General features: G+C 46.0%; 1 long non-coding RNA gene across 1 annotated transcript; it reads right to left on the bottom strand.

The window, feature by feature from the left end:
• Window positions 1-261: 261 nt before the first annotated feature.
• On the bottom strand, window positions 262-5199 carry LOC102551409 (uncharacterized). The gene is made up of 5 exons (XR_005504011.2): window positions 5054-5199; window positions 3483-3537; window positions 2261-2357; window positions 1373-1529; window positions 262-1216 (listed from the first exon to the last, which is right to left on the bottom strand). It is a non-coding gene; the product is annotated as an uncharacterized LOC102551409 (long non-coding RNA).
• Between the last annotated feature and the right edge of the window lie 8099 nt (window positions 5200-13298).

Genomic DNA, 13298 nt, shown 5'->3' with positions numbered 1-13298 from the left:
TTTCTTTTTAATGTTTTCTAAGCATTTATTTATTTTGTTGAGGGAGGGCACGTGTGGAAGTCACAGGACAACTTGCTGGAGACAGTTCTTTCCTTTCAACCACATGGGCCATAGGTTTTGAACTCAGGTCTTTAGGTTTGCTAGCAAGCACGTTTCCCCGGTGAACCATCTCCCTAGCGCTATCTTTGCTCCTTCCTTCCTTCCTCTCTTTCTTTCTTTCTTTCTTTCTTTCTTTCTTTCTTTCTTTCTTTCTTTCTTTCATACTTTCTTTCTTTCTTACTTTCTTTCTTAAAGCAAAAATGAATCTGGAAAAGCATTGCAATTGCAGTTTTAGAAGGTATTTTATAATTTATTTAATATTTAGGAATGCATGTAAGGTAGAGGTGTGCTATCAGCTGGGATGTGAAAGTAACAGAATGACTGACGAAAATAACCTAGATTCTAACCCACCCTGCCCCACCTTTTGGAAGCCGGGAAGAGGACGCCACCTCAGCAAACGACTATGGAATGGAGAAGAGGGAAAGAAAGAAGAGTGGAGTAATGCGTGCGTGCATTGTGGAGCGAGGCAGAACTGGAGACAAAATGCAGTGACAGATCTAAGGGTAGGCTGAGGTCAGCAGCAGAACCGGTAGTTGCCCAGCGGGTCCGTGGCAATGGTTGCCCAGGAAGTTGCGTAGGATAGTGCATGGCAGCCTGAAGTTTAAGGAGATGCAGACTCAGTCCTCGAACATAGTAGCGTCAACACCCTGGCTCTGGGAAATGATGGCGGCCTGAGATGAGGAACGGTTCACTTTCTGGACAGAATATCCCGGAAGGACCACCGTGGTCCTTGATGCAGCTAAGGGCCATATGTGGGTCAGTGGTCCTGATGTAGCTGGGGACCAGGTAGACATCCAAGGCCAGTATTACCACCTAACGCCCTTTGGATGAACACAGTCTATGCTGAGGCGAAACCATGTTGGTGTCTAGAGGGGCAGGGGACCGGGGGAGGCATTTTGAGGTGGGTAGCCTGTGCTGATCCCATGGTGTTGCCTGGGTCCAAGGCCACCTACTGTGGCCAGGGTCTGTGTCGATGTGGAAACGAGCCAGGTCAGGCTGTCATCCTCAAAGCCCACCTGAGTGACCCTCCTCCAGCAGCAAGGCTCCACCTTCTCTAGGCTGTACAATCTCTCCGAAGAGCACCACCCGGCGAGAACCAACTGCTCAAAGCATGAGCCTACGGGGAGCATTTCTCATTTAAGCCAGGATAGTACTAATCCTCATGGGGTAAAGGTGGGCTAGGTAGGTCAGATGAGGCAGAGTAATGTTAAGAGAAAGCGAAACAAACGTAGCTAATAGAGCGGGCAGGCCCTAACCCTCCAGCTGTTCTTACACGTGCCGAGGCTGAGTTTATCGGTCAGGAGCAAGCTGGATCAGCCATGACTGGATCAGTTGCAAGTCATCTGTATGAACAGTAGAGTGCTCCATGGAGTGGCAGGGGCTCCCGGAGGTTGCAGAAAGACAATAATCAATGGGACCAATGTTAAAGACTTGCAGAAGGAAAGAAAAAAAGAAAAGGAAGAGGAGGGGAAGGAGGAGGGAAAGGAGAGAAGAAAGAAAAGGAAGGAACAGTGAAGGTTAATTTCTATCTCCTCTTCTTCCTCCCTCCCTCTTCCATATCTCTCTCTCTCTCTCTCTCTCTCTCTCTCTCTCTCTCTCTCTCTCTCTCTCTCTCTCTCTCTCATTCATTCATGTTCCCCTACCTGTTTCTAACACACCAAAGCCCAATTCTGAGTCTTTCAAACAGAAGAGGCACAGGACTGTATTTTTAGCACTTGGGAATTAGAGGCAGGGGAATCAAAAGTTCATCTTTGCCTTCCTAGCCAGTTCAAGGCCTTCTTGGGCTATGTGACAACCTGCCTGGCCCCTACCCCGCTCTGCCCCCAAAGGAGGAAGGATCTTTAAAAAAAATGATGGAGGGATGTTGTCAGCAAAGAAACAGGACATCTCAAACCACAGGGACTTTAACCTTGACCTTGATTGTCCCCCAAAAAAGAATAGGCGAGTTAGGAAGTGGGGAGAGAAACAGATGTGGGTGCCAGAGCGCTGGGCCTCCAATTGTTGTGAGAGAAATGCAGATCCGCAGGCCACACGCACCTGGAGGCCGGGTGCTCTGGCTTGGCTTGGCCTGAGCCATCTCCGTGTAAAGCCCTGCAGGTGATTGTGCAGCCAGCTCAAGTCTGAGATTGAGCCTGCCAGGAATTGTTTATGTAGCACCTACCTGCCTGTGCTGCTGCAGCCGGGAGACTGTTTTCAGCCTTTTGTTTCAGGAAGTGTTTTCCACTTTGCTCTTCGGTGTTTGTTGCAGCAAGGTACACCTGGGTGTTCAGACAGACAGACAGACAGACACACTGAGGAGGGTGTCTAGCACTCACAGAGTAGGACCCCTTTAGCTCCATTTGATATTGTTCTTGTTGGACCAGGTACAACATCTATTTTCTTTAAATTATGTAGTTAGCCTGGTCTGGCGGCACAGAAGGGTCATCCTTGATACTCAGGAGACCGAGGCAAGAGGGTCGCACGTTCAAGGTCTGTTGGGGCTACAGAGTTTAAGAGCAACCTGGATAACTTACAAAATGTACACGCATGCATGCACGCACACACTGGGACTGGGGAGACGGCATACATCATTGGTAAGGTCTCTGTCACACAACCACGAGGACTTGAGTTCAACATCACAGAACCCACAGAAACAAACTGGGCAATGCTGGCACACCCCTGTAATCCCAGCACTGGGGAGGCAGAGGCAGGTGGATCCCTGGGGTCCAGGTTCAGTGGAGACCTGAAGAGAACAAAGGCTCCCAGTGATGCTGTAGACAGCGGAATCACTGTGGACATCAGGCTTGGCTTAGTTAGGATGGCTGCTACCGGATGTCCCAGGAGCCATGAACAAATGATAAATGAGACTGTAGGTAAAACTCATCATGTAACCAACTCTGGCAAGAAGCCACTTTTGTATGATTTTTCTATAAAATGTCCTTGGGACAAAAGGCGTGTGCTCTCCGCCTGAAATAAAGTACGTCCCATCTGCCAGCAGCCCTGAGGCCTCTCCTCTCCTGCTTATCCTCCATCTCTGGGATCCTAACTCATCTGTCAGGACCTCATCTCAGAAACTAGGATGAATAGGCTAATGACCTGGCCCGGCAGATCGCTATACCAGCCCGACATTCTGTGTTCCATCCCTCGTCCTGGCTGTTTTTACGTTAACGTGACCCAAGCTAGAGTCATTTGGAAGGAGGGAACCTCAGTTGAGAAATGCTCTCACCAGATTGACCTGTGGGGCATTTTCTTGATTGATAATTAATGTAGGAGGGTCCAGCCTATTGTGGGTGGAGTCATTCCTGGACTCCACCCTGGTCGTGGGATGCATGAGAAAGTCTGAGCAAGTCGTGAGAGCAAGCCAGTAAGCAGCACTCCTCCATAGCTTCTGCTTTAGTTCCTACCTCCAGGTTTCTTCATCGGGTTCCTGCTCCTACTCCTCCAATGACAGACTGTTGCCTGGAAGTATAAGATGAAATAAACCGGGGCTGGGGATTTAGCTCAGTGGTAGAGCGCTTGCCTAGGAAGCGCAAGGTCCTGGGTTCAATCCCCAGCTCCGAAAAAAAGAACCAAAAAAAAAAGATGAAATAAACCTAAGTTGCTTTTGGCCATGGTGTTTGCTCTCCGCAATAGAAACCCTAATTAAGACATCCCTGGAATCCATGTAGGGTACAAAGGAGATAATGAAGTCTACATAAGTTGTCTGACCTCCACATGAACACTGTGGCATGCCTGCCTACAAACATTATATAAACACAATAATTGATGATAAATGAAATCTAAACAGATAAGGTACAATTGAAGAGGGCACCAAATCTTGAAACCTGGCCCTCCATACATAGATACATTTGAGTGTACATGTAACCATAGCAACCCCTAATCCCCACAGGGATCAGTACATAGCTCAGTGGTAGGGGTATGTCTTTAGTCAGTGTTCTGTTTCTGTGAAAAGATACCATGATCACTGCAACTCGTATAAAAGAAAGCATTTAATTAGGGTTTGATTTAATGGAGACCTGAAGAGAACAAGGACTCCAAATGATGCTGTAGTTACACATAGTTACAGAGGTTTAGTCCATTTTCACCATGAAGAAGCATGGTGTTACACAAGTAGACATGGTGCAGGGGAGTAGTTGAGAGTTCTACATCCAGATCCACAGGCAACAGGAAGAGACTGGATTTTCAACTTTAAAGTCTACTCCCAGCGACACAAGTCTTCCAAAACCTTCTAATCCTTTCAAATAGAACTACTCTCCTGGTGACCAAATATTCCAATCTATGAGCTTATGGGGGGACATTCTCATTCAAAACACCACAGGATGCTTACTTAGATGTGGGAGGCCCTAAGTCTCCAGTACCACTCCCAAATAAAAAGCACACTTTTATATATACAACTTTAGTGTTTGTGGCTTTTGTTTTGTCTGTTCTTTGAGATGGAGTCTCGTTGTGTAGCCCAGGGTTGCCTCCAACATATAATCCTTTGCTTCAGCCTCTCAAGTGTTGCGATTGTAGGCGTGAGCCACCACACAAGTCTATTTGTTTATTTTAAAATATCATTGTATGTGCATGCGCATGTATGCACTCTCATGCCAATGCATGCATGCCAGGATGCACATGTGGAAGTCAGAGGATAACTGTTGGGATTTGGATCCCTCTTTCCACCATGTGTTCCAGCTATTGAACAGGCTTTCAAGCTTGAAAAGCAAGTATTTTCACCACTGGGCCATCTCAAAGGCCCTTCACCCACTGGGCCATCTCAAAGGCCCTTCACCCACTGGGCCTTCTCAAAGGCCCTTCACCCACTGGGCCTTCTCAAAGGCCCTTCACCCACTGGGCCATCTCAAAGGCCCTTCACCCACTGGGCCATCTCAAAGGCCCTTCACCCACTGGGCCATCTCAAAGGCCCTTCACCCACTGGGCCATCTCAAAGGCCCTTCACCCACTGGGCCATCTCAAAGGCTCTTGGTATTTTTACCTTCACTTTTTCCCTTGCCTCAAGTTTATAGATGAAGGGCCACTGATTATGTTGTGTTTCCTGAGACTGTTTCTCCATTGCCTAAATATGTAAGTCTGCATCTCTAAGCATGGAAGACCCCACCTTCTATGCTCTCAACTGTTCATTTCTTGTGTCTCCTACTATGGAATCCTAATAGAACTCCTCTACAATGAGAATTCTGTGGAAGGGAACTAAGAACAATTGAAGACAACTTGCCCTTGTTCAGACTGGATAACAGATAAATTGGATAAAACTGGATAAATCCTACAGATCAGGACTTCATAAACCTCCATTCGGGATGGCTATTTCTTTGGCATGCATACATTTTTACCACTTATTCAAAATTGAACACCAAATACCCAAACACAATTCGGTCCAAAGACAGGCTAATTTTATACTTACCAGCTAAACAATAATGGTAGGGAAATATTAAAAGTCTTTGTTTTCTGTAAGTAAATCACTATGTTTTTATTAAGAACAGAAACTTACATGCACAGTAAAGACACTGCAATTCAAAATGTATGGCAGCTGCAAACCTCAGCTGAGGTGTCTCAAGCAGCATTGGTTAGCGTCGTGTAGTGTGACCGCATGCATGGGGCAAGATGTGCCCATGTCATGTGCTTGGACCTAAGGCTTCAGGATGTCATGCAAGGAAGCATGGCCAGAAACAGTTTGGATTTACTGTGTTTGATTTCAAAGTATCTTTTGGTTGTTGCAAGTTTGCTGTAGCCAGATTTTTTTTTTAACAATGTCCATATTCAATTCATAAGCCTACATCGATTGTGACCCACAAATCAAAACACAAATGAAGCAAAGGTAACTTGGCAACGAAATCCTTTTTGCAAAAAGCGTTTGCCAAGACCCAAACTAGTCTAGCAAGCACACTTGGCCAAGATGGCCTCTGCCTTTTATCCACGACATAGGTGGTGACTTTGTCTCATCCTATGGATGAGAGCTCTGCCTCACAATCTATAGTGAATGACTGATGAGTGTGAAGGGGGAAAGCAAGTTCAGGAAATATGAGTCCTTATCAGGTCACTAGAGAAAACCTATCTTGGATAGGAAAAAAACATATTCCCACTGCTATGTTAACATATGGATTTCAGAGGGCACATTTAGTCCTATAACACACTCAGATGAAAGATATGCATAAAGTTTAATGTTAGGAAAATGGTCTGTATACAGTGAGAATGAAACAGAAAGGAGAGGGGTTTTAAGTCCGTGAAGGACTGGAGAGATTCCTATCTGCCCTTCTGAACAAAGTCTTGAGAAAAAGTGGAAAGTGGCTTTGAGAGGGTGGAAATGTAGACTTGCAACGGAAGGGACAGTGCCAGCAAATTCGGGGAGGCTAGAACAGGACAGCAGGTCCAGAGGTCCAGAGATGCTCAGAAGTCAGAGCCTAAGAGCTACTGTTTGGGCTCTAGAGAGGGAGTTAGGAGACAACCAAATGTGTGCCCAGAACTGTCCTGGGGTGGCAGTGACAGTCCTCAGTCCTTCAGTTTGGGACAAACTAGGATGGTTGGTCACACCGGGAGAGAAGCCGTGAGGCAGGTCACATGCGTCATGGAAAGAGGCACACTTGATCCATTGAGCCACGAAAGGATCAGGGTGTATTTAGAAAAGAATGGCAGAGGGCTGTATTGCCAACCACAGGAGCCAAAGAGGTCAACACCCAGGCTTTGCAAGGAAGGGCAGGCTCAAGTCTCCAAGCTTCTGCTAGCCAACGCATGTGGAGAAATTAAGATCAAACAATGTTAAAGGGGAGAGTGGCATAGACAGCAGGGCTAGGAGGGAGGAGCGTGGAGTGCCCAGTACATTCTTTGTAGCCAATCGCGTGGCTGTATGAGCCTTGTCCTCCACATCTGTGAAATGGGATAATACCTACCTCCCTGGTTTGTTTTGATGATCAAACGACCCAGTGTGTGTAAAGTAGAGTGGTAGACTATAAAGCCCTCCGTGAGGTTACTAATAGGAGCACTGTCGCGCCCTGCCTCTGTCACACTCAACCACATCAGTCTGGACAGGGTGGATCTGATTATCGTCGCATTACTTCCTGCTCTTCAATAGCATTGTGTCATCATCAATAAACTCTGAGTGTTAGCTGGCTTGAAGGGGGTTGAGAGTTACCGGGGAGAATCCCTGGGGAAGAGACAGTCCAGAGTCTTCTCCCCCACCCCGCACGTATTGTAAACATTTAAGATGGGGAAGAGCCAAAGAGCTCAGCCACGCAAGCTAAATTACCTGAGTAGTACCCACATGTGTAACGAGAGAACTGACTTCCCAAAGTTGGCCCTGACATTTATGTAAATACATGTGTTTTTCCCTACACACACACACACACACACACACACACACACACACACACACACACACACACCACACGCACACAGGCACACATGCACACGCAAACACAGGCATCCACACACACGCACATATACACACAAATAAATACAACAGATAAAGTGATACTTAACAGAACAGGAGAGTGAGGTGTGGTGATATAATGCCTCTAGCTCAAGTACTAAGAGGCTGAGGCAGTAGGATTGCTTGTTTGGCCCCAGGAGTTGAGGGTCTAGCCTGGTTATACAGCAAGATAAAAAAGAGTACATAAAAAGAGTACATAGGTAGATAGAGTAATAAATAGACAAGCAATAATAAAAAGAAAGAAGAGACGGAGGGACAGGAGAGAAGGGATTTGTTTAGACTCCTAAGTGTGCCTGCAAGGGTAAGTTTAGGCAGTAGTCTGCTCACGCTGGGAGCCCCTTGTGGCAGAGGACAAAGCTAAGGCTCTAAGTTCAGCTGAAGGGCGCCTGGTGTGTAGGAAGCCCTGGGCTTGATTCGCAGCTCCACATAAACTCAGACCTGCCATTTCAGAACCCGAGCAGAGGCCAGAAGACCAGAAATCCAGTGTCATTCTCTGCTAGGGTGAAGTTCAAGGCCAAACTGGGAAACAAGAGACCGACCCTCCCTCCCTCCCTCCCTCCCTCCCTCCCTCCCTCCCTCCCTCCCTCCATGCCTCCATCCCTCTGTCCCTCTGTCCCTCCTTCTCTTCTCTTCTCTTCTCTTCTCTTCTCTTCTCTTCTCTTCTCTTCTCTCTCTCTCTCTCTCTCTCTCTCTCTCTCTCTCTCTCTCCCTCCCTCCCTCTCTCTCTTCCTCTCTCTTTCCCTCTCTCTCAATACAGTACAGTTCTATCTTTTCGCCCTGCCTCAAAGAAAACACATCAAAAACCTCACATTTCTTCATCAGGGCTCTGTTTTCTCTGTTGAGTTTAGTTCTTTCTCTCTTTACAGCTTAGATTACAGGCCAACACATGGTTTACCATGGTGAATGGTGTCCTTTTCTAGTTCTCTCTCTCCCTCCCTCCCTTCCTCTCCCTCTCTCTCAATTCAGTTCTATCTCTTTGCCCTTTGTTGTGTTCTGGGGATCTAACTCTGTCATCAGGTATGGGTGACAAATGCTTTGACTCCCTGAGCCACCTCCTCTGCCCTCTTCTTTTTTTTTTTTTTTTTTTTTTTTTTGTTTTGTGTTCTTGAGACAGAGACTCATGTAGTACATGTGGCTGAGGGTGGCTTTTGACTCCTGATCCTCCTGTCTCCTCTCTAGTATTGAGATTCTGGGTGTACGCCATCACGCCTAGCTTCTCCCAGCTCTTGTTCGTGCTGTCTCTTGTCTGAGTTTCTTCTGGGTGTACATACCCTGATACTTCAAATATGATCTCAGAGTCTGTCAGCAATGTGTGAAGTCTACTTTGGCTTCCTTGGGGAAGCCTAGACATCTGTGAGCTAGGAGCATCTTGGTCATTTTTCTAGTGTAGGAGAGAATGTGTTGTGTCATGTATTAGACACTGTTGTGAGAATGATTTACCCAGAGGGTGTAAATAAGTAACCGCCCATCTCTGTAGAGTACCAGTGACAAACCAGAGTTCTACGTCACAGCATGTGGAATCAATAAGTTTATTGGGATTGCTTACAGAACTCAGGTGGAAAGGTCCTTATAGGAATGTAGGTGACTCCAGACAGCTACCCTGTGGAAGGTTCCATGTCAGCATAAATGAGGAGCCTCCCCCACAGGTTTATAGACACAGCTCCTCATTCTATTAACCTTTGACTGTTTATATACTCGAGCAGCTCCTGAGATCACGAAGCCACAGGCATTAGGACACAAACACAACTGGTGAGGAGGGATGGATGGTGCTGAGTGCAGCAAAGGCCTTGGTAGGGACACAGTAACATGGTCCCTGACCCTGGGACAGGGTCAGTAGGCTTGGATCTCCATGAACGTCAATGGCTGTTGTGGGAGTAAGGCTTGTTTGTATACGAATGTACATATTACTTCTTCAAGGAATGTCCTCCCTGTTCACATTAATGACTCCATGATAATCAGGGACAGCATAAGTTCTGGAGATGCTAATATCTGGAGGTGGCTAATGTCTCAGCAAAATGGTCAACGCTGGGTCCTTCAGGCTAGCCCTTGAGGCTGTGGGAAAGAACTCTAAAAACATGGGCTCAAAAATAACATAATTTCTCAAAAAATAAGGATGCAATATGAACTATTCAGAAATCTAAAGGAACAAAAGCGGCCATGCTGTGAGCCAACGTGTCAGAAAGATACTAGGGAAGGAGATAAAGAGATTTAAGGAATGAGATCTCACCTAGCTAACTTGTTTGTTTGTTTTTGTTTATGCTTACAAAGGCAGACAGATTCCGGAGTTCAGAGTTGGTCTGTGACAGAGCAAGGTTAGGTCCAGGTGTGGTAGAAATGATAATTTCAGGGCAGGGTCCCACCCAGCTAATTCGTCTGTGCTTAATAGAGGCAGGCGGATCTCTGAATCCTTCTTGCAATGTTAAAAGAAAACGTGTGCTCCTTGTCTCCTAAGAATTAAGGAGCTGTTGATTCGTAGGATAATCGAACCTGGAGTAAATGACTGGATTGATCTGTAAAATAAAAACTGGGCTTGTGATCTGCAAGAGATGAGCTTCCCAGAGAAATTTTTAGAATAAAAAGAAAGAACTGCTTGGAGAACTATCAGAAAACAGAGAGAGAGAGAGAGAGAGAGAGAGAGAGAGAGAGAGAGAGAGAGAGAAAGAGAGAGAGAGAGAGATATCCCCGACACCCTTTGCTCAGAACCCATCTCCAAGCCAAGGCTGGTCCTTGGCAGGGTGGTGGTGGTTGGAGTCTAACGTGAGAGTCAAAGACCCTTTGCATCCTCTCTTTCTCTTACTGAGGAATTCTTGCGACTGGTCACAGCTCTTTTGATAAAGACAATAGCTCCTATGTTTAGAGGGTGGCACTGCTTGTGGAATTAGGTTTCAGGTTACACTCTTCCTTTTAAACTCAAATCTGCCATTTTCTCCTTTGGATGAGGCTTAAGAGAAGTACCAATACAGATTATTAAGAGCCTACACTCTGGAGCCAGATGACCTGTTTGTGAGACCTTAGAGAAATTACCCTTGGTCCTACACTGCTCACAAATGTAACACGGAGATGTTTGCATTAGTGCATACTTCATAGAATACTTTAAAATATATACATTTGTGTATATATGTTTATATATGTGTATATATTAATTCGTGTGCAAGTAACCTCCCCACCCCCTTTTTGTACAACTAAGGATTGATCCTAAGGCCTTGTCGGACAAGCTTCCTATATCCCAGCCATGTTTTTTTTTTTTTTTTTTTCCGGAGCTGGGGACCGAACCCAGGGCCTTGCGCTTCCTAGGTAAGCGCTCTACCACTGAGCTAAATCCCCAGCCCCCCCCCCCCCAGCCATGTTTTTAATGTTAATTTTAAGATAGTCTCACGAAATTGCTCAGGTTGGCCATGAACTCACCCATAATCCAGGAAGGCCTTGAATTTGCAGTCCTGCCTCAGTTTCCCTGACCATCTGGAATTCTAGGCTAGGAGTCTCTGGCCCATCCTTCTCTACCCAACTCTGACCACCAAGTCAGCTTGTCTAGAGACCTGCAGGTGTGTTTTCAGATGAAGTAAACTTTAGTAAGGTAGATTGTTTTCTCTATATTTTGAAGGCAAAACCAGATTTATATATCCCTCAAATACGGTATTCTCTCTTCGTCCTAGCTCCTCAGAAATGGCAGGGCTGCTGCTGGGTTGGCCATTTAGGAGTGGAGGTGGGAGTAGGAATAAGACAGTGTTTTATGGGCTGGAGAGATGGCTCAGGGGTTAAGAGCACTGACTGCTCTTCCAGAGGTCCTGAGTTCAATTCACAACCATCTGTAACGGGATGTGGTGCCCTCCTCTGGTGTGTCTGAAGATGGCTACAGTGTACTCGTATAAATCAAAATTAATAAAAAAATTTTTTTAAAAGACCGCGTTTTATTTTTCTAACACTCGCTGTTATAGCAGCGATAGTTTTATTTCTTCCGTTTCACGTGGCAATTTCACAGTTCAGACTCAAGCTAAAAGCTTGTCAATCGATGAGATTTTTAGTGAGAAGCAGAGGGAAAAAAAATATACTGTCGGGAAAACATCCTAACACCACAAAACCTTTTCAGAGCATGAAAGACGAGAGCAGACTCTCCTGCTAGAACTCATCCTTGAGGATGGAACCTTGAACCCCCGAGGCAGAGTTCCTGCTGCTGCTTTACTAACAATGCAGCTTTAAACCTACTCGGGAAGGGAAATCTGTTATCAGATGACTCACCTGGGGAAATCCAGTTCATTGGTGCCAAAGATGAAAGGAAAAGATTAGGCGTTTAAATGTCGAGGTTCCACTCAGTCCTGTGAACGCACTAACTACTACAGCTATCCTGGATGGAGAGAAAAGAAAGAAGGCAGTCGCTCGAGCTCAAGAAAATAATAAATGTTCAAGAGCCCTATGGATCTAAACAATAAAACTTTATGCTTACAGCATGTTGATCTTTCAAGTAGCCTAACTACTTTTATTTCAAAACATTCTGGAAGATTTTCTTAATAAACTTTATATGAGTAAACTTCTTTGTCTTCAGATATTTGAGATTCAGAACTGGATTTCCCATCACCCCCCAAAACTTCTTAAGAACTAGTTCCAAAAGAACGTTTCCTCTACTTGTAATGAAGGGCTTGTCTCCTCCTGGTAGGTCCAGTTGGGGACTCTACTTGATTTCTGAGTGCTCTGCCTCAGTCAGTGGACTAACAGTTGAGAGATTCACAGTCCGATGGTGGTGTCCAGGAGACAGGGAGCAGGTCACTGGGAGTGTGCCTAGAAGGGTTTGATTTGTATCTGGCTCTTTGCTGCCTGGACACCACAAGATGAGCATCTCTGTGGGGGCTTCCACCATGATGCTCTGCTTCATCGTAGATGCTGAAGCCACCAGCCAAAACAAAGCCTTACTCATTTACATTACCTTCCTTGGGTATTTGTCACAGCCATAAAAAGTCTGACCACACCCATAACACCCATATGAAAAGTTTTACGGCACCCACTTATAGAGAAACTTTGAATTGCTCCTTGCTTCTGTCTCTGTCTCTGACTTTGTCTCTGTCTCTGTCTCCTCTGTCTCGGTCTCATTTTAGTCGAGCCCAGCTTGGAATTCTCTATATAGGTCAACCTGTCATCAGACTTACCACGATCCTCTTGCTTCTGCCTCCAGAGCACACGTCACTGGGTTGCAGTCATGTACTCCTCCATTCGCTTTTCTTTCCTGGGCTTTCCTCCCTGGCATCTGTTGGAATGAGGAGACAAATCAGATGGTGAACTTCCTAAAACTCTAGGTAGCCATACCAATCCTCGTTGGGTTTGTTTTTTGGGTTTGGGGATTTTGTTTGTTTGCTTGTTTTTGCTGGACAGGAAGTGCGGTCACTGCCAGTCACCCAGGAGAGAGAAAGGACCAGAAGGCCAATGTTCCTCCTCAGCCAGTGCACACAGGCGCATGCTCAGCTCGCTTCACCCACTGGGAGGGGCTGCGTCCAGCAACTGCTGCCTTCTGTACCTATCTGGGCAGAGATCCAGCATATGAAGATTTGCCTGGCCTTAGACTTCATGATTGTATGATGACATAGTAGTGTGTATTCCAACGGAGCAAGACAGAAGCCACCATTCTTTTTCTTTTTTTTTCTTTTCTTTTTTTTCGGAGCTGGGGACCGAACCCAGGGCCTTGCGCTTGGTAGGCAAGCACTCTACCACTGAGCTAAATCCTCAACCCCAGAAGCCACCATTCTTTGTGTGTGTGTGTGTGTGTGTGTGTGTGTGTGTGTGTGTGTGTGTGAGTACATGTTCATATGGGCAT

This window comes from Rattus norvegicus, chromosome 4 (genome assembly GCF_036323735.1).
Source record: "Rattus norvegicus strain BN/NHsdMcwi chromosome 4, GRCr8, whole genome shotgun sequence".
In the NCBI taxonomy this organism is placed as follows: domain Eukaryota; kingdom Metazoa; phylum Chordata; class Mammalia; order Rodentia; family Muridae; genus Rattus; species Rattus norvegicus.
The sequence above is the reverse complement of the archived record's forward strand: the minus strand, read 5'-3'. Positions and strand labels throughout refer to the sequence as shown.